We start from the raw sequence: 23,244 nt of genomic DNA on the forward strand, positions 1-23,244 counted from the left end.
CCCTGTATCTATCAGCATTTTTTAGACTCATGTAAGAGATAACACAGTATTTGTCTTTCTGTGACTTAATTCACTTAGCATAATGCCTTGGAGGTCCATCCATATTGTTGCAAATGGCAAGATTTCATTCTTTTTTATGGCTAATATTCCATTGTGCAAACATACCACACTTTCTTTATGCATTCATCCATCAATAGACACTTAGGATGTTTCCTTATCTTGGCAACTGTACATAATACTGCAGTGAACATGAGGGTGCATATATCATTTCAAATTACCCAAAAGTGGAAGTGCTGGATCATACAGTTCTATTTTCAACTTGATGAACCTCCATACTGTTTTTCACATTAGGTACACAAATTTACTTTCCCACCAACAGTGCACAAGGATTCCCTCTTCTCCACTTGATAGCTGTCTTTTTGATAATGGCCACTTGTGTGAGGTGATCTCTCACTGTGGTTTTGATCTGCACTGTCCTGATGATTAATGATACTGAGCACCTTTTTACATTCCTGTTGGCTATCTATATGTTTTCTTTGGGGAAAAAAAGTCTATTCAGATCTTCAGCCATTTTTAATGGAACTGTTTGTTTTTTGCTATTGAGCTGTATGCATTATTTATATATTTTAAATATTAACCCCTTATCAGCTGTATGATCTGCAGTATTTTCTCCCATTCGGTAGGGTGCCTTTTCATCTTTCTGGTGGTTTCATTTGCTGTGTAGAAGCTTTTTAGTATGACATAGTCCCACTTAGTTTTGCTTTTGTTGCTTCTGCTTTTTGTGTCAGATTAAAAAAAAAAAGATCACTAAGCTCGCTTCAGCAGCACACATGCAAAAAATCCTCACCAAAACCTGTCAAGGAGTTTTCCACCTATGTTTTCTTCTAGGAGTTTTATGGTTTCAGGTCTTACATTCAAGTCTTTAACCCATTTTGAGCTCATTTTTGTGTATGGTGTAAGAGAGTGGTTGAGCTTCATTATTTTGCATGTGGCTGCCCAGTTTTCCCAGAACCATTTGTTGAAGAGACCATCCCTTCCCAAGTGTTTATTTTTGGTTCCTTTGTCATAAATTAATTGACCACATATGCACAGGTTTATTCATGGGCTCTCTATTCTGTTCCATTGATCTGTATGCCTACTTTTATGACAATACCATACTGTTTTAATTACTATAGCTTTGTAATAGTTTAAAATCAGGGAGGGTGTGTGATGCCTCCAGTTTTATTCTTTCTCAAGACTGTTTTGGCTACTTTTGTGTGTGTATGGTTGTTTTGTAAATTTTAGAATTATTTGTCCAATTTCTTTGAAAAAATCCCATTGGAATTTTGGTAGAAATGCAACTGAATCTGTAGATTGCTTTGGATAGTACGGATATTTTAACGGCATTAATTCTTCTAATCCATGAGCACCTTTATACTTGTGTCTTCTTCAATTTCTTGTATTAAGTCCTGTGGATTTCAGTATACAGGTATTTCACCTCCTTTGTTAAGTTTATTCCTAGGTATTTTCTTCTTTTTGATGCAACTATAAACGGGATTTTATTTGCCTGATAATTATCAGTATACAGAAATGCAACATACTTTTGTGTGTTAATTTTTTATCCTAGAACTTAGTGCTTTCGTTTCTTAGTTAACGGTTTTTTGATTAAGTCTTTAGGGTCTTCTATATAATATCATGTCATCCGCAAACAGTGACAGTTTTACTTCTTTCTTTCCAATGTGGATGCCTTTTATTTCTTTTTCTTGCCTCGTTGCTCTGGGTAAGATTTCCAGTACCATGTTGAATAGAAGTGGCACAGAAGTTGCATCCTCGTCTTCTTCCTGGTCTTAGAAGAAAGGGTTTGAGCTTTTTACTCTTGAGTATGATGTCTACTCATTAACAAGACTCATTTCTTCAACCATCTAGAAAATTCGAGATACACTCAATTTAGAAGGCAAATTAAGTGAATCATCAAATGTTGCTTCACTGATCAGATTTTGAATCTTTCCTGGGTAGGAGTACAAATGGTAGGAACAACTCCAACAAACAGTAACAAAGAGAGTAGTCAAAAAACAATAGAGGACCAGAAAAGTTTCTGAACTTTTGCTTTTTAAAAAGTATCAGCAACATTTTTCTCATTTAGCATAAATTGGAAAATATTTATAAAACACACAAGTTGAAATCAGACTTATGCCAAAAGAATTTTATACAAAGAGGCACGTTTGCCCTTATCGTTTAAGTGTCAAATATCTGGGAAATGGAATGAATAGTCTTAAATATTACTACTCGACTCAATTTTTGGTGTAAGGGGTCACAAAGTATAGTCCAAATTAAGATGTAAATGTTACCATTTTAACTTTATAGTTTGCAGGGTCTCCCATGTGAAATACAATGTTATACTTTTCTATAATTCCCATTAGAATTCAGAAATATGGTCTTCATAGACTGGCTTATACCTTAAGAAATAAATCTAACCAACTTATTAATTGGATGTGAAAGTAAAAACTGGGAAAAAACATACTACAAAATGTATAGTACAAGTAATAAAGACTGAATTAATTTGAAAAGAGAAGGGTGCATTTCAAAGCATTAAAAAGAAATAAAGATATCCAAATGGCTTTGATAAAAGTACTATGAAGCTACAGGAGCTAAGTCACAATGTAAGAGGAAATGTTCGATAATGGTAAAGATAGTAGTCTTGCAATGAAATACTATCAGGCCAAAAAACACAGGGCAAAAAAGGCTGACAGGGGAAATGCTCACAGTACATTAAATCAAAGCCATGTTAAAGAACAATACAGAGTAAGATTCCATTTTTAAAAACCGTAGATGTATAATATTTTCTGATACAAACTGATGTGCCTCAATAGGTTGAGCCAAAAAAACCTCAACACTTTCAAAATTATTCAGCAACTAAGTTATATATGAACAGGTAGTCAAAATCAGTATGTAGAAGAACTATATACCACTATTATTTCCATAATTTTACAAATCTCAATAAGCATATTTCATGTCACACAGGAAATACCAATCCTACACCAACTTACTAATTGGGTGTAAAGGTAAAAACTGGGGAAAGACTCACATACCAGAGAATGTTTGGTACAAGTAATAAGAATTGGGCGAAAATTACAAGGATGAGTTAATTTGAAAAGAGAGAAGGGTGCATTTCAAAGTATTAGAAAGAAATAAAGATATCCAAATGGCTTTGATAAAAGTACTAAGAAGGTAATGGAGCTAAATCACAATATACAAGGACATTCCAGACCCTTTGGGGAATACCATGATCAATGGCAGAAAGGACAGCCATGATGTGTTCTTTTATTTCTTCAAGCATGTGAGGAAGAGGTGGTACACGCACAAGAGATGCATGGTATAACAGCTGAAAATCTGGTAGCCACTGTTCCAGAGGTAGGCCAATACTATGAACGCCAAATTCAATCTCTCACCATGGTAGATGAACCTTAAGCTACCTCCAGAACCCACAAAGAAAGTAAGGCAAAGGCCCATCTTACTAAAAAAATAAATTGCAGCTACAGGAAAAACCAATCTGTGAGCACAACTAGATACGCTATTTCTGTCACTGGGTTCTCTGCAAAATGAATGAAGAGTCACGTATGTGAAAACTAAGAAATGTAAAGATAATGCTTTGGTAATAGTACATGCTATATTTAACCTGTTTACGCCATAGTAAGTTTTTCTTTCCCTTTTTTTTTTTAAGTTAGATTTATTCAAGTAATCTCTACACCCATGGTGGGGCTCAAACTCATGACACCAAGATCAAGAGTCACATGCTTTTCTCACTGAACCAGCCAGGTGCCCCAGTTTTTCTTTCCTTTGGACTGATTTTTTTTTAATCGCCATGTAAAACAAGAGGTTTTCTTCCCTTAAAAACTATTCAACAGAAAAGTTACTAGGCAAGCCATTACAAATTCTCTCATTATCTAGCTATCCCTATTTATTTTAAAGTTTTTTTTGAAGACACATTAACCCAAAAAGACCTCCCTCAGCGCTAATTTCATATGCTCAAGGAGGCCACCCCCCAAAATTAGTTTTTTTAAAAAGGGGAATAAAAAATTTAACATAGGGCACCTGGGTGGCTCAGTCCGTTAAGCGGCTGCCTTTGGCTCAGGTCATGATCCCAGGGTTCTGGGATCAAGTCCCACATTGGCTCCCTGCTCAGCGGGGAGCCTGCTTCTCCCTCTCCTTGCCACTCCCCCTGCCTGTACTCTCTTCTCAGTCAAAAATAATAATAATAATAATAATAATAATAATAACAACAACAACATAGATTTAGGAAGTATTCCTAAGTCTGCAGTATATGTGGGATAGGCCACATTAAGTGTCAAGTGTTGGGTGTTTTCAGAACTCTTTAGAAAGTAACAAAATAGAAAGGACTGACTTCCTCTGTATCTGTAGGAGAGGAAAGAAGTGGAACTAAAGAGGGACTACCTAAGAAAACAAAGAATTCAGATGGAACTAGGTAAACAAAGCCAACCCTAAGATACTGTTAATATCTAGTTGAAATTTTGCCTCTTAGGTCATAGCTGAAGACAAGCCAAGCTTGCTGAACTGTCTGTACTTTAATTTTAAAAATGCAAAATAAATCATTTTAGTTAATGGAATCGTTACGTAGTTGCTCTAAAATTTAATCAATATACTAGTATCTTTTTCAAATCAGTCCAACCTACTGTCTCTTAAAATCATCTATCATTATTTATGCATTTGCCTCTTTACCAACAAATCTGTTATAAATACATAAATCTTCCATGAGCAGAAAATTTAAGTCATAAAAATGCTCTACAAAAAAACACTTTTTGAATACTCTCAGAATTCACTACTACTGATTTATATTTTCAAGTGAAAAGGTCATTCTTTTCCCCCCCCATTATCAAAATGTTTTAGCCTGCTGTGTAAGCTTTCTCAATATTAAAAAAGCCTGAAAACTTACAGCTCCTTCTTGGCGTTCTGGTGTATTCTGCATTCCTACCACTAGATGCCAGACTGTACAGCAAAACAATAGGACTATAGCAAGAATAGAGGGATTCAGGTTTGTCTCCTTAATTTTGAGACTGTTTAGGATTCCATTCTAGTACTCCAAAGTGGTGATTTCCAAACCTTGACACCCTAGTCCCATCCCTAATCCCAAATAAGGATCTTAGAGGTGAGGAGAATCATATTTTAGTAAGGACTACCCCAAAAGCAACTACTACTTCTATTAATTTTTAATTTAGTAGAAAATATAAGATAATTACTTAACAGAATAAAAATACATCACTTGATATAAGAATAAAAAAAGATTTATTTATAGGAAAACAAAATGAAAGCGTTACAGTGATCCAACATAAAAAAAACAATATATCCATGATATAAACACAAGGTATATTCCTTCCCTTCTTTGAAGATCTGAAGTTTCAGAATTACCATCCCACCTGTAGGAAAGGAAATATGTAAATATCAAGTAATTTAAGAGTAAACGCCAAAATTACAAATTCACTCTTTTTGTATTACACTCCACGAACTTACTAATATTTCATCAGCCCAGTTAAGGAGATATAACCAGGATTTTTAAAAATAAACTAATACTGTATCAAAAATGCACAAAACAGAATTTCCTAAGCAAAATAAAAAGTCAACAAACAACTCAACAAAGTACTGTACTTACCGCCACCAAACAGTCCCGGGGAACAGAAAAAATGAAAAGAATTCCTGCATTCCAACAAGACAGGAATCAAAGCTTAAGAAACTCCTCAAATGCAGTTCAGAGTACTATATAAGAAAAAAATTATCTGGAGTCCAAGGAACTGGGACTAAGTCTGGAGAAAAGTATGTTATTAATAGGGGGTGATCAAGTGTCCTGGTTTTCCTGAAACAGTTCTGGTTTACACCTGTTGTCCCAGTGTCCCATTCAGACAGCACATCCTTTCACTCTCAAAAGTGACCCAGTTTGGAATATAAATTCTATGTCACCCTAGTTATAAGTGACCTAATAAAAGTCTACATGTAGCTAAGAATTAATATACTACCAGCATGTACTCCTGGCATATTTGCATCTTTCTTTCTGGAGTGCTAAATTCTGGTTCTTCCTTAGCCTTCCTAAAACACAAACAAGCTTCCACTCTATTCATTTTGTCCTCTCATCCCCCAACCCGTGGGCATTTTCCTAACATTAATAATCTCTGATTCTATTTTTTTTCACTCGAGAAAATCATCTTTTAACTTGAACAAAAACCTCTAGGCAAACGATTCTCAAATTTCTTCTCTGAAAATCAGCCTAAGGTCTTCTGGGAAGTTGGAGATACTAGAAATTTTCACCTCTATATCCAAAAATATCAGGGATATAATCTCAACTGTACCCTGAGTGTCCCTTTCCTGTTTTAAGCAATCAAGACTCATTCTTCACTCTGTTAAAATAAATTCAGGAATTTTTTGTTTTCTTCTATCTTCCAAAATGTGTGACATGGTGCTATAAATATTCATAGATTTATAGGTGAAACAAAAGCCCATTTCGCCACTCAAAAGATCGGTGGGGATGGAGGAAAAATAATAGGCAAAAAGTCCCCCTCATAGCTAAGTTATACTGTTAACAGTCCAGCCTATGTTTAAAACATATGTAGGAAACCAAAAGATTTTCATGGCCTTTCTTAACAGTTTAAATTCTGCCTAGTCAGAGTGAATAATGAATTGCAGTTAGAATCTCTGCCACAGTCTACCTCACCCAGAAAACACAAGTTCATGTCCCGGATGCAATTAGAGCAACAGAATCTTTATGATCCATCATCCTACAGCCTTGCAAACCTTAGTATGACAAGTAGAAATTCTGTATATTCTACAATATTCATCATACACTACAATATGCCAAATAGTCTTAGGACTTAGAAAAAAGGCAACAGAGGACAAAGCTGCTGCCATCAGGAAGCTTATACACTAGTGGGGAGAAACAATCAGTAAACAAATGAACAAATATATGTCAGATGGTGCTAAGTGGATTTCTTAGCACTTAAGGATGGGACATGTTTTTGGGGAGGCTGCTAGTTATACATGATAATCACGAGTCTTTGGATAAAGAGACTTTTGAAAATTATGGTAACAATGGTAGTGTGTCACCGGTGGCCTGGAGGCCTATGGAACTGACTACCACAATCAACTACCATTTTCCAGAAAGTGGGGAAATGTGGAAGCATCCTATTAATTCTACAGTACACATGTCTGCTTCACCCTTGCCAAACCAAAGTCTTATTGAACAGAATCTTCTCTTGTTGATTCTACAAAGCCCCTAGTTTTATGTGGATAACAAGTAGGGACTGGGAATCTCATTTACTTATTCATACACTTCACAATTAAACGAAAGCAACCTTGAGTCAAAATTACACCAGCCATTTACTACAGTTCATTAAGTCCCACACTTGCGCAAAGTAGGTATCAAAAGACCCCTCTAACCATTAACAAATGAAGGCCATTTCTAAATTTTTTTTTCAAACTGCTGTAAGCAGTAATGACAAATATAGCCAGAAATAGATAAGCACCAAATAATAAGCTATCTATACAGCTTTAAGTTTTTAAATAATGCTAAGTGGAAAATATGAGAATTATTAATAAATCACCATAAGATAAAGTAGAAGTATTTCTCCTAAAATGTTTAAACTTAAGCCTTTAAGTTTCTACAAGAAGGAATAATCACTAGGAGTGTTTCAACAAAAAATATCTCCACCCTCACAAATTTCATAACTATACAATTGTTCTTATAAAATTCCATTATGACCCATGTTTACTTATTTCTCAGCATTAAAAAACCTGATAATTTCATCTTCTGACAAATGCCTTTTTAAAAACCTGATAATTTCATCTTCTGACAAATGCCTTTTTAAAAGGCTATCTTCTGAAATAAAACTGTTTTATAAGCTGTCAGATGTTAATTTTTTTAACTTAAAATTCCATGTAAATTATGCCTCAATAATATTAATTAAATGAAAAAAATTCCACTAGTTTGAATCTTTAAGCTTTTGCCATAAACTGTTTGCTGACCTAAAAAAAAACTTTTTCAGAACAATGTATGACTATAGGAAATTTGGTATGTTTTATTTAAATTCCAAAATAAAGTTATTATTTGATTAAATCTATGTTTAAAAGTCATCAACCTAACTATACTACAGCAAAAATTTAAGAATTTTTTGAGGATTATCTCTATTAAAAGTTGACATGATCACAACATATTCTGCACACTGCATGGTTAATTATGGATTTATTCCGCCTAAATATAGGCTTTAAATATTTCTCAATACAAGGTATTCTGATAAACAGACCTCTGGCTGCTAGGGAATATAGAAACAATGAATTTAACAGTTTAATGCTTACAGTGGGTTTTTATTTAGCTCTTCTGCTTCTATGTACCAATGATTAACAATACTAATAATAAAAGGCTAAGAAAAGTCTTAGTTGATGCTTTCATGAAAGCAGCTATCTATTTTTAGGTAGAAAGATAATATCACATATATTTTCAAAATCTATATATTCTAACTAGATGGATATCTTAAAATTCCCTTGAATTTCTGAGTTACTGTATCTTTCTCTTGGTTTGTTATGAGAAGGCAATATAAATCTTAAATGGTCTAGTCAAGTAGCAAACAAAAATTCAACCATCTTTCTCCCTTTTCTAGAATATCAACCTTTCACCAATTTGCCTTTTGCTATGATGACAAAGGCTCCCCAAACAGGCCTTCTACCCAACTAAAAGGCTATTACTTTGAAAACTACTACTTTTCAAGTATGATCTCTCCCTAAACTTGACAAATATTGGAGAACATTACACCTTTTTGTTGCACTGCTATATTGGATACCTTCCAGAATGAATGAGATTGGCAGATGGGGAAAAGGGGTGTCTGTTTTTAGCTTTTTCTATTTTTTAAAGTCCATTTCTCCCGGTTAGAACTCTCTTCTGCCTTACACTCATTGGATAGTCTATCCTAAGTACTATTCATTTCCAATCTCTGCTTCAAGCAGTTATGATGAAGATACTAATCTCACTATCACTGAAGTTCTGCTCTAGGCTCTCCCATTTCTTTGAATGGTGCCATCCATATCCATTTGCATATGCTAAGACTATATGACAACAGGATGAAGTGACATCAGAATGAGCAAAGGATCTAGAATCAAATTCCAGATTCACTATTTATCATTATGACTTCAAGGCATGTGAATTAGCCACAGTTTCAATGTCTCCATTTTACAAATAGGAATAATTATCAAAATAGTACAGGAACATACTTAGAATATTTTATAAACTTTCAAACAATATTACAAATATTTGATCTTGGTAATTTTACTTAGTATCTTATTTTATTGATGAGATTTCCCTCATCAATTTTCCAATACAGTACTATGAAACCACCTCAAACTCAATGACTTCTGTACAACCTTCTTTAGAAAGTTTATAAAACTCAATTTCTTCAACCGGGAAGTGTAACCATGGTTACATGTATATATGGTAAAATCTTTATACATGCAGATCTCTTTATACTTTACAAAGTTCTTTCATATCTTTAGTCTTCTGATTATTACAATAGCCTTGTGACAGACAAGGCAAGGAAAGCTCTGTTATCTCCCTTGTAAAGATTTAAATACTTGCCTATCTAACGTACACAATACAATGACTATACCGGAACTAAATTCCTTAAAACAGTCATCTTTCCACTAAAGGGGTAAAGATACACAAATATTTCCTCTCAATTCTCTCTCTTCAGTCCCAGTGGTCTGAGTCTTGTCATCACCTCCTCTATTCTAAAATCCATACATTTCTCTTCTTATCTCTCACAAATCTAATTCCCAGTACAGACAGTAACCACTTCTTGTTTGGCACAGTATTTTCTGCTCATTGGCATCATCTTCATTCTGGCTACAATCAACTGAAGTTGACAAGGTATAAGGAAGGCATCACATCATTCAAACCAAGTTCACAAGGAACAGGTTTCAAGAGTTTTAGACATCTCCAAGTGCCTCAGAAATTAGAAGCTTTATCTTACAAACAAGCTTTAAAAAGCCAATAATGTTACAAAACAGTCAATTCACCAGATTTCAGGTGAGGAGGGCTTACGTGATTTACCATGAGAGGAACACATAAAGCAGTTTTTCAGGCATCTGACCCAGAGATGTAATCATTCCCAATTCTTTAAAAAAAAAAAAAAAAAAGCCTCAAAAGCTACAGGTTGGTCACCAAGTTAAGAAAACACAACTCTAGTAAAGAAACTCAAAGAAAAAAGCACTCCTAGGTTAAGTCTACAAGCCCAAAGTTAGGAAGCAGCTTAAAAGTTTTCCATCTCCTGATAAATGGTTTCACCCTGCACAGCACCTTCAACAGCTAGGGAATGTCTCAGCCTCCTGAGTGGCTCTATAAATAGCTAACTTAGCTGTCAGTTGCAACTCTAACTAATTCTTAATTCAGTACCTGTGATTGCTCTTTATTGCCACTCGGGTGTGTTGGGGGATGTTTCCAGGATGTGCGAAAAAATCTGAAAATAATGCACTGGTCCACTCTAAGTCACCAATTCAAAATATATTTTGCAAGAATATGAAGAACAAAAATGAATGTTTGTACTGTATCAAGTCTAAAATTTTATGCTGAATTAATACTTAACACAAATTCCTAACCTGACAACTAATACAAAATTCTTTTTTTTTTTTTAAAGATTTTATTTATTTATTTGACAGAGATAGAGACAGCCAGCGAGAGAGGGAACACAAGCAGGGGGAGCGGGAGAGGAAGAAGCAGGCTCATAGCAGAAGAGCCTGATGTGGGGCTCGATCCCACAACTCCGGGATCACGCCCTGAGCCGAAGGCAGACGCTTAACCGCTATGCCACCCAGGCGCCCCAATACAAAATTCTTTGTCAAAAAAAGTTACAAAAGCTAATGCTGAGAAAAGAAAAATAAAGGAGGAAATACTGTCAGCTAAACCTTAATTTCTCAGTCATTAAACAGTCTAAAAGTATAAATGAGCACAAGGATAATGTTGTTACATCTTCCAGATCTGAAAAAGTGATCATATAAAGAACAAACCAGATCTTTTCTCCTGTTTCATACCAAAAGATCAAATGCAACTATCCTAAAACCCTCGTGGTATGCAGTTTTAAAAAACAACTTAATTGCAGAGCAATAGACTCAATTTTGTATTTACCAACGAATACTCACACTGGCCTTATCAAATCAAAACTAGACCAATTCCCCCGTGACAGATCACCTGAAATAAAGCTAAGAGCCAAAATTATTGAAATCAGTTTTGTCTGCTACTCACCTAAGATAAATGCTACACCTTTCCAAAATCCCGCCCCTCTCTTTCAGAAGATGCTATCTGCAGACAAACTTAGCAGTTAGAAAGGTACAAGCAACTATTAAAACAAGTTCCCTACATATAATTATGAATTTTATACAACTAAAGATTATTCTAAACTACACCAGTAAGTTTCTTATTTAATTTCAAGACAAAAAAAGGTAAAAAGATGGCCAAAGAGAAAGATAGCTCACACTGTATTTGACAAGTATTTGAAAATCAACTCCTAAGTAGCTACCTATATAAGTACTGCTGAGTAAAAAGGTTGAGACCAAACATAAGTAGCTAATCAGAAAAACTGATGCAACCTTGGCCTATTCTAGAGTTCTACTATTAATAAGTAGATCTATCCTAACCCCATCTATTATATCTGTATACACACACACACACACACACAGTATACATACACTTCAGAAACAAAGTCCTTCCAACAAGCAAATAAGTAATCTTTGAAACAACAATGCTTAGATTTCTATGGTTCTATGAAGTTAAGGGATAAAAATAAGGTTTGAGAAATAATCCACAAATTCATCACTTAACCAAATAATTTTAAGATGATGTTACTATACATATGAGCATACAGTGATAGATTAATGATGCTCCACTATATATACCCACAACTGATCTCCCATTATAACCAAGAGCCATCAAGACATTAGTCAGTGTAGATCATTCAGTCTATGGCAACAGTTAAATGATTACCATCTTCACCCTTTTCTAGGTATCAATTTATAATCCTGGCACATTTTCGTTGGCAATTTCCTCCTAAAACAAAGTCACATAAAACAATGCAGTCCCTCCCTCCTAATGACAGTTAAGATATGGAAGTTTAAATTGTTTTTCAAGTAATGATGATACAGTGGTAGGTGGGACACTCCAATGGAAAATGAAGCAAAAGCTCATATAGAAACTGTACATAATCTTAGTTTCCAAAGCAATAAGCCAAGAACCCAAAAGTTAGAAGGACACAAACATATAACATCACAGAACAGCAGAGCAGGGAGGCAATTTAGAAAATAAGCAATTTAAGTAAGTAAGGGATTTTCTAAAGGTCAAATGGAGCTGGGGCAGCCTCCCATATATCAGTTCAGGGATTATTCCCTTTGAAGCATATTAATAATTTATTCTAAGAAGTACAGGAAGTTGCTGTTTCCAAATGTAATTTTACATATTTAGGAAATTATACTTCTGAAAGAAAGACGTTCTCTCAACAATATCCCGTTCCCTAAAAGTCCTCTGTGAGCTAAGAAGTTCTTCAAACTGCCTGGCTTCCACTTAAGGTTCTTCACTGCATATGAACGGTAAAATTTAGTTTCCTTTTACTAGCAGCATCTCAATTTATGTATTTGTACAACACAGCTAATAAGCTATATATTCAATAGGTTTTATAAGGATTATGTTATGGTTCAAGACAGAAAGGATTCATTCTTTCAATCTTATTAACTATTATCCCTATAATGGAGGTTATGTCCTAATTAAACTGATTTGATCAAATTCCATATAACACCAAAGCCTGAAACGTCTCCTTAAACTTTCATAAAATCTCTATGTCCAGATCAAAATTAGGTATATATCATTTCTGTTTAGAAGACTTTTCCAATAATTCCTGCACAATCTATGGACTCGGAAATCCCAAGAACCTCAGATATTGCCACTACTCATGCAGTCTATAGTAATCAAGCTAATATAAAAAGCATGAAACAGTAAAATCTCATTTTCAACCTCAAGATCAGCAAAACTCCTTGTCTTCCATATTTTAACATTAGAGACAGAAAATAAAGATCTAGTGTAATTTTGAAAATCAGCTCTATGGTCCAACTTTACCCACAGTAGTCAAAAGCTACGTGGAGATGAGATGTATCTAAAGTTTATGATTAAAATCCATACCCCATCCACAATCTAGCTTCAATTGCTCCCACTGTACCTCTCCTTACTCCTAAACATATTCCTCCTGAAGCCCCAAAGGACTCAATTTACCCTCTATGATTAAATAGACTCCTTTGTTCCCATATTTCAGCCCTCCTACCTAGAAATGTTTGCTCATGCTGTTTCCTCCACTTCAAATGCCCACTGCTCCTGACTATGTATCATTTAAGGTCCAGTTCTTCCCCTCATCAAAAGCACTATCTTTCTCTCCAGTGATTTTCAATGTCATTTGATATGAACTTTACCTCATATTGCCTGATAATACAACTATCTGTATACATCATCTTCTCTACTAGACTGACAACATGATCAAAATGTCATTTTTGGATTTCTCAATAATCTCAACACAGTAACTCAGATACACAGTAGAGAATATGCAACTGCTAATGAGTACATTAATTTCCACAAGACTAATAAACTCTTACTTGGTAGAGATCCAGCTTTAAAAATCAATGAATGACTGGGCCACCTGGGAGGCTCAGTTGTTTAAGTGTCTGCCTTTGACACAGGTCACTATCCCAGAGTCCTGGGATGGTACCCCACACTGGGCTCCCTGCTCAGCGGGGAGTCTGCTTCTCTCTCTCCCTCTTCCTGTGCACGCTCTCTCTCTCTCTCAAATAAATAAATCTTTAAAAACAAAACAAAACCTATGAATGACTAATAATTAATGTATCATTTGCAGGTAAACAGATGTCAGTAGTTAAACCACATAAATCAAACATGCCCCCAAGAATCTTACTGACTTTAACTGGTTTATCAAACCTTTTGTATTCATAATGACCATCACATTTTCTGTTTAAGTTTATTCATAAATTTGAAACTCAAAAAAACTCAATTTCCAGACAACACAAAAGCCACGAGATCAGTGTAGCTGATCTCATTTAGCAACCCAAACCACCATGTATAAAAATACTCGAAAGTCCAATTTCACATGCCAAGCTCATCTAAACCCTTGCACAAATGGTCAACAGGACAGTGCATTTCTTTCTTCTTATCCCTTTCAATAACCCTACCACAAATTACCTAGGAAAAGGAAAGAACACTTCTCCAGCCCCACATCACTGGCACCTAAACCTAGGAAAGCAGCTTAATAAGCAGGAGGAAAGCATACTCTAAAATGAGGATTTGGGGAGGAGGGCTGAAGAGAACAGATTATCAAGAAAACTCCTACCCCTATAAGACCTTTAATGGCTCCCTCTCCAGCCTCATTTCCCTCTTTTATTAACACTTTGCATTCCACCACACAAAACTACTGAAAATTTTCCCAAACACATCATAATGCTCTTTCTTGCCTCTATGTCACTGCATGTGCTAACCTACTGAGAAGAAACTTCTCTGTCCATCTGGCAAATAACTATTCATCCTCAAAATCCCTGTTAGCTCCTCTATGAAGCTGTGACTAACCTTCAAAATTACTTAGTCCAGCCCCTAATTTGAAATGTTACGTAAGAAGTATTATTATACATTTATCTTGATGTATTACAATTATTTGTTTGCACATTTTCACTATTAGATCTCATGTTCCTTTTAAGGTAAGGATCAAGTGTCATTCATCTTTACACTATTTTCTAGATTTTGATCACCTTCTCTCAGCACCCCATGCTAACTGCTTCTGACTAGTGTTATTGCTGGTACTGCTCAATGTTAAACAGAACTCGATCTTTTGCCCCATATTCTTACTCATAGAGCAAGCAAAAGATGTTCATAATTTCCTAGAGAATTTTAATAACACAAAATTTAAAAAATATATATTTGCTCTTACAATTCTCCTTTTTCTACTCAGATCTTCTCCAAGAAAAAAAGTCACACAAAATAATTAACTCTTAAGTCATTAGGTTCACAAATGAATTAAGATTTATCTACATTTCACTTTCAAAAGAAAATTAATTTGGATTTTCACAGACAGTTCACCACAGAGTCCTAAAACCAGGAAAGAAAGGGCAAGGTTGAAGGGGGTGGTAGGAAGAAACTGATTAAGGTCATTGCTTGGCTCATTCAATATAGCCTATTAAAGTCATATACTTCATTTCTGGGTATCTTTATTTGCAATGTTTTTGTCAATGTTTTATAACAAAGCACACAACGCTTAGCAAAAACAAGGCCTTATGGCATTCTGCTGTCAGATGTGGACTATCACAGGTAACACAAAGTTTAAAATCAAGGGCTGCCTTGGAATTTACTTTTAACATCACACATAAGCAAATAATAATCATAATAATAATGGAAAGAAAGAAAAGGAAAGAAGAAAACCCAAGATTTGACTAATTTGAACTCATCTATTTGAAGTTAAACATACCAATTATAGGTAGGTCCTGCAATGAGTAATATTTTACTGTGTTAAACCGCTCTAGTTTTACATATCTAACTCTGGAAGTTTATTTCCCAACTTCTATAATTCTTCACATCTTCAACCAATAAAGAATTTACTTGGTCATGGAACCTAAGTTTAAACAAGCACTACTCATAGCAAAGACTATTGTACAGCAATCATCCTCTTCCTTTATTTAAAAAACCCTAAAACACTGTTTGAAAACACATTAGAAATCCCCCCCATGAAAACTTCATTCCCCTTGTATTCATTCAGTGTATTTTTACTCCATACTTGCTATGTGCTTTTTGTAGAACAGTAAAGACGACACTCAAGGGCTCTTTATGAAAAAAACTGTAACTACAGAAGCTATAAATTACAACAACATAGTGTTTACAGGGAAGTACAAGATACTATGGAAACATACACTATTTTGTGAAGACACAAGTAACTGCTCATTGATACTCACACAACTAAGTATTATCTCTCCTGAGAACCTTAAAAAAAATGTGTATTGGATTAGATTAAGAGGTCCATCCAACTGAAAGAATGTTTGACTCAAATATTTCCATTTATCAATAAACTATATAACTTAGTACCAACAAGGAAATCTTTTTGTTTCGGCTCAGGTCATAATCTCAGGGTTGTGGGATGCCTGGAGTCTGTTTGAGATTCTTTTCCCTCTTTCTCTCTCCCCTTCTGCTCCTCTCCCCATCCATGTGCATGCCCACGTGTGCCTGCTCACATACATACATACATACATACATAATCTTTTTTTTCCTTTCCCTTAAAGGGGGTCTGCCAACCCTGCGTGAATGATGTGAATACCATCCTGCTACTTGGTTTTTGGTATATACTTGAATTACAATAAGATTTTCACACATTAGCTGTATTTAAAATACAGTGCATTTGCATTTCTTAAGCATCCACAAGATAACTGACTCTATTGCAACACATAAAATTTTTAACATCACATACACATACCACAACCCTTGTTCAGAGCTTATAGTCACATGAAGAGATCTATAACTAGTAGAAACATGTACAGTAAGTGTAAATATGAAGTCACTTGTACTTATATGCCTACAATCTTTAGTGAGAGAAGAAATCTGGAAAGCAATGCTAGTTGCTTCAACCACCACTCGGAAGAAGTGTCCCTTGAGTAAAATTAGGGTCCCTCTGATGCTTTCAAGTAGTAAGTTTATGAGTATCAGCACCATTTTGGAAATTACTGCTAGAATTCAGTTCAGAGAAAACTTTCAGCAATCCCCACTTGCCCCTAGAATCAACTTATGGCCGAGATTCAGTAGTCCTACTATCACAACAATCACTACTCCTCTCCAACGCTTGCCTCATATAAAGATTCATTCTAAAACCATCATTTCTTTCCTTTTGCATTTTGACATTGTGTACTTTATCCTTCCTTACATCTAGAATGAGTCTGCCATACAGTTAGTACTCTGGAGGCCCCCTGCACATAGACTACAATGTGATCACCACCTCCTAGAGTTGTATGAGGAAGCAACTCTGAAAAACATTTCAAATCTATTTCTGGTCCCCTGTTTAATTCTTAAAATTAATTTCCACTTTCAAGAACATATCCCCAAAAACATGCCTCAATACAGTTTTCAAACGGAGCAACTGCAACCCCCATTTTTCCCCCCTGGGACAATATTTTGAAAACATCACCTACTACTTCAACAAAACTAACCCTCTTAATGCCTCCTGGGTTCCATGAAACACATAGCAATTTTTTACATTTTTTATCAATGCTGCCAATTGACTATTACATTTAATTTTGAAACCACGTAATTACCATTCACTGCAACTAAGAAAATCACAATAAAAATATTATTGAATGTTTACTGGAATAGATCTCTATACTATGTCCCAAAGTTGTTCATGGAATAGTCTGAGCTGAGAAGGGAGATTATATGTAATCATCCAATATTTACTGAGCACCCATAGGGTCACTGATTAGGTACTTCAAGAAGAAATATAGAACAGTACAGAAAAGTACAGTTCCTATTCTACAGAGAAAATACACGTGAACCCAAAACATATATAAAAGCATGATACTATGTTTAACAAAATTATAAACTTTAAATGGTGATAATAAGGTTGGAATGACAGGACCAGGGGACGTTATCCAGTAATGTTTTTAGCATAAGAGGCTACTTTAACTGTAAGTGTTAAGGAAAGCAAGTTAGTTTTTAAAAACATTTAAAAGGAGGGAGGTATCTGTTTTGACAGAGAAGAAGCTATTTTGTGTCCAAAGAATGGTATGTGCAACTGCGAATAGTCTGGGGGTCAAGAACTTATTTTGGCACAATTGGTAACTAAAGTGCTTGGCTGAAAAGGAATAGCTTAGATGTAAAAAAGTGAGGAAAAATGGATCAGGAGTCCCAATTAATGATGAACTTTATGAAGTCCTTTTAGGGAAAGAATTAGGTATTACTGTTAGACTCTTTCTGCCCCCAGCAATTGCCTTTCCAAGTCACACTGCACCTTCCTTCCAATCTACCTAACAGTGTGACATAAAGGATTATGCCACATCTTCTGCTCAAAGTCCTTCAAAGGCTGGGTCACTGTTACCTACCAAACTACTCAGAGTTTAAAGGACCTCTTAAATCTACTTCCTCTCTGAGTATCCTTTTCTCCTCTCTAATATACACTCTTCCTTAGGGTTACATTTTCTAGTCTCAGAGCCTTTCCAATCTTAAAAATTGAGGACCCTAATAAGATTCTGTTTATGTGGGTTTTCTCAATCAGTATTTACTGTGTTAGGAATTAAAACTGAGAATTTAAAAATCATGTATTAATTATTTTTAAAATAATAATTCTCATTCCATGTTAACAGTTTTCATGAAAATAACTATATTTTCCAAAACTAAAATTTAGAACAGTGGTACTGTTTTGCCTTTTTGCAAAACTTTTTACTATCTGCCTTAATAGAAAACTGTTAGATTATCACATCTGCTAACTACATTCAATCTTGTTGCAATATCATACATCACATAGCCCCTGGAAAACTCTACTGTACACTCATGAAAGAACAAAGATGAAAAAGGCAAATAATATCTTAGTATATGGATATAGTTTTGACCTAACAAATAAGCTGAAAGGGTCTTAGGGAACTCCCAGAAGTGCAAGGACCACACTTTAAGAACCACTGCCATGAATAAATGAGTATGGTTTATTCATTCCCTGGAACAGAAGAGCATTATGTAAAACGTCACTCTGAGATGAAAACACAAACCTGATGCTAGACTGATTACCTGGGTTCAAATCCCAGTTCTCCTCTTTCTTGACTTTGAGCAAATTACTGAACTTCTCAGAGCCTTAGCTTCTTCTACAGTAAAATAGAGATAATAATAAAACCTTGGTCACAAAGTTGTTGAAAGGAATAAAGTTAATAAATGTAAAGTATTTAGGGGTGCGTGGGTGGCTCAGTCGTTGGGCGTCTGCCTTCGGCTCAGGGCATGATCCCAGAGTCCTAGGATCGAGCCCCGCATCGGGCTCCTTGCTGGGAGCCTGCTTCATCCTCTCCCACCCACCCCCCACCCCCGCCTGTGTTCCCTCTCTCGCTGGCTGTCTGTCAAATAAATAAATAAAATCTTAAAAATAAATAAATAAATAAATAAATAAATAAATGTAAAGTGTTTAGTACAACGAGTGCCCAGCACAAAATAAACACAAATAAATATTAGTTAAATAAATATAGAATCAACCAATGCATCAATACGAAGAACATGCATTGCTGTACTGCCACTACATCCTAGTATAACTTGAAAAATCCTTAATACTGTATTCCAATAACCTGGCAAATTACAACTTTGAACATATTAATACAAATGTTTAGGTTCATCAGAATTACCATCTAAAGGAATATCATTAGTAAAATCTGACTACTGGAAATGTTTCTCCATTAAAAGAACCATATACACAATAAACATATAAAACTCTAAAAGGTCAAATCCAAAAATTTAATTCTCTAGAGAAATATATAAAGCAGTTTAACGGGGAACACACTGAGACAGAACACAAAGTAACGGAAATGCCACTTCAGCCATCAAAAGAACAGGAAGAGCAAATACTAAGGATGTACTTTGAAAATCTAACCCTATTTCTTCTTGGTAGGGCTCTAACCTCTTGCCAAGAAGCCTTTATTTTTCTTACATCTTTGATTTTAAAGGGGAAATCAGGAAACTAAGCATTCTGGAAATAGAAGAGAAGCACTTTTCTATGCATCATGGTAAACTTTCACATCAAATATTCTAAATGATCAGGGTCAAAATAAACAATTTTGTTTAAAATAATGAATTCTGGTATTTAATTAAAATAGATTACTTTTTAACTATTAATGTACTTTTAAAACATCTAATTAAGTATTTCATACAAGTGTTTCACAAATCAAATGAGGGGAAAAAAAGCCTAGTCACTTATGAAGTGACCTCATCTGCCACTTTGAATTAAATTCAAAAACACCTTTAAAAATTATTCAGAAATATAAAATATACAGTAAACATAAAAAGCCTTGCTATAAGGATAAAAAAAAAGATGCCTAGAGTCTAATATTAAGTATTTTTAAAAATAACAAGTCCACTAGTGAAGCCTATGTACTTTTCAAAGGTATTTTAGAATTTGCTAATTACGAATAAGGCAGCTACCAAAATGGTTATATATTAAGTTCTCTTCTGAATATCTCTTTTAAAATACATACAAGTCAGAAAACAACTGTATATATCAAGGAGGAAAAAAATTACATTTGTGTAGTTCTACTACATACCTCAGGCATTCGACATATTTGACTCCATTACCATTTTCTGTATTTCAGAACTATTAAGACTAAATAGTAAGGGACAGAATAGGTTAAATAATGAAAAGGGAAAATATAAATCATATGGTTAATTCTTAAGAGAAAGAATAGTAAGTCCATACATTAACCACAAAACAACTGCCTCTTTAAAACAAGATCCATTTGGAAAGCCTCAGTTACTTTATTTCTAAACAAGACAAACCTTGGGGCAGATTTCCCACTTAGTATCTTCCTCACATGCATTTTCTTGCAAAGCAGATTCCAGTTACCAGATACCTTCTCAACAATATGCAAACTAAGCACCCAATGAAATCACAAATAAATACATTTGATTAAAAAGGTAATTATTTCAGGTACTTTGATATTTTACATACATTTTCAATGGTTATACAAACCACTAATGCAAATACAAATTCCACCTTCTACATACTCACTACATTCACAAATCCTTACTTTTAAAAAAATTGTTTCCACAAATTTAGGCAGGGTATAGATCTAGTACACAACACACAAAGCCCACACTACATCTACTACAGAGATACACTTATAATGAGTGCTCAGTAAGAACAAGATCTTGATTTGTTGTCAAGATCTAAGGCAGACAATGGATGGAATTAAGTATCCCTGGAAATTAAGCGGGGAAAAAATACGGATAAAAAGGTGAAGTCATTATTACCATTAACATAAATACTGTATTTCAGTGTGACATGTTACAATTAAATGCCCAAGGACAGTAAATTAAACAAATATAGAAAAAAGAAATTTAAGTATTCATATCAAAAAACAAAATGAGACGAAAGGTTTTGAAGTCAGATAAGAATGCTTTTTAAATTAAGAATTTATAAATTTAAAAAATTGTGTTTTGGGGCACCTGGGTGGCTCAGTTAGTTAGGCATCCAGACTCTTGATTTCTGCTCAGGTCATGGTATCAGAGTCGCAGGATCAAGCCCTGTGTTGGGCTCTGTGCTGGCCGTGGAGCTTAACATTCTCTCTCTTCCTCTCCCTCTGCCCCTCCCAACCCTCTTAAAAAATACATAAAAAATAAAAATTGTGTTTTGTTTATACTTTAATAATTATAGATGTTTGAAGCATTCTATATCCTCTTAAATGGAGATACTACTTCCTAAGCATATGGCTTGCCTCTCCCATAGCCATGAGAAAGGATTAGAGAATGGTTAGTAAGTGCCTCGCAAATTGAAGCCCTTCCAATTTAAGGATTGCTATTCTTCTACCTTGATTATGACCATTAGAGGCCTGAAACTAAATGCTAATCATGTTTATTTTACTTACATGTTTCAAATTGGACAACTCTTCACACTAGGGACCCTAAGTTAACACTATTATCTACAGACACCTATAAGCAAAGCAAAAGATCTTTCTTAAACAAGTATATACTGTAGTATAAATTAAGCCATAATTCGTAGATTATAATAATCACTTCCTAATATGGAAACACCTTGGCGAAGTACACAGAAACCACCTCCACAGTCTAAAGGTCCAGGGGAAAAAAAAGTCCTAAGCATATTTGCTGTATACTAACATTTAAAAACTGAAATTGCTTTCACTAAGTTCAACTAACTAGCAACAGTCATTCAAGATATTAAATGGTGCAACAGAACTAAAAGACCTCACTAGAAAGAAAAATTCCTAAAAGAGAAAAAATTATCTCTACATTAAAGCCTAAAGTTCATGGTGTCAAGACACAGAACTGTCTTTGAAAGAAAGCCTTTTTAATTTTCTGGAAGAATGTTAAAGTATGTGGGAGAGGAAGGTGTTTAGAAAAACCACTGATTGGCCAGACTTTACTTAATACAAATTTACGTCATTACTGAAAACTTGTTACAAGGGCATTTAAAACAATATTGGGGGAAAAAGTATTTTAAAACCTCACGGAAAGGAACTAGAGTAGTAGCAACTTATATGGATTTAAAGAAAAAAAAAAATCACACATTACCAGGAACATTCAAGTTCTAAAGTGGGAGCTTATAAACACAGCAGTGGTAGAGAAGAACTACAAATGTGAGTTTACCCTCCAAATCTAATCCCAGTTGGCATCTGCCGTAGCTGCTTTTACAAGAGAAAAAACGCTAGCACTAATCAAAAAAGCTAGCACAAGCAAACATCACCCTCCTAACCCTATCTAGCCAATTTTCTACCCTTGGCAATGTGTTAAAAGAACTGCTACATTTAAAATAATGCAAAAAACTTTATAAAGACTTTTAAAAACTATACATATTTTTGTTATAATTTATCATTTTGAAGTAAGAGGAAAACAGTTCTTAGAGTAACAAGCAGTTTTTTCACCTACCCCCATCAACGAAAAGAAAAAAAAACAAGAATTAACAGTGTTTTAGGTCAAACCATAAAATTGGCTACAGCAAGCCAAGTGGTCATTTGAAGGGAAGTAAACAGTAAAACTGTCTACTCCAAATATGAGATAATCAAAAAATCACGTATGGCTTCACAATTCATTTCAAAGAATTTTCCAGGTATGTAAGTGTCAACATTTAAATATATTCTGCATTTTCTAAACAGTCAAGGACGGATAGTTAAAAGCAGCCACATGACGAGCGCATTAAAGGAGAACCAAGCAGTAATGACTTTTTTTAACTTTTCCACAGCGAAGGAACAAGTCACAATGAATAATGGGTTTGTCTGGAGCAATAACTTGTTCTAACAGCACTTCATGAGCAAAGGATTTTGGAAGAATTCACATTGTGTGTGTGTGTGTGTGTGTGTGTGTGTGTGTGTGTGTATTTTTTAAGTGCAGACCTTACAGCTGAAGTCCAAATGAGAAATCAAAACAGGACTCCTGTCAGTGAATTTCCTTTCAGGACAGGCTCACTCTTGCTTCAAACAGTAAAGCAAAGTAACTTTCATGAGAATAAA

The 23,244-nt window shown here is 34.8% G+C and overlaps 1 protein-coding gene across 16 annotated transcripts in view; it reads right to left on the reverse strand.

Annotated features, from left to right (window-relative positions):
• Positions 1–23,244, reverse strand: part of PICALM (phosphatidylinositol binding clathrin assembly protein) — a 98,376-nt gene that overhangs the window by 73,368 nt on the left and 1,764 nt on the right. The window lies entirely within an intron of this gene.

The sequence above is a fragment of the Ursus americanus genome, chromosome 16 (genome assembly GCF_024610735.1).
Source record: "Ursus americanus isolate L20-20 chromosome 16, mUrsAme1.1.p, whole genome shotgun sequence".
Classification (NCBI taxonomy): Eukaryota; Metazoa; Chordata; class Mammalia; order Carnivora; family Ursidae; genus Ursus; species Ursus americanus.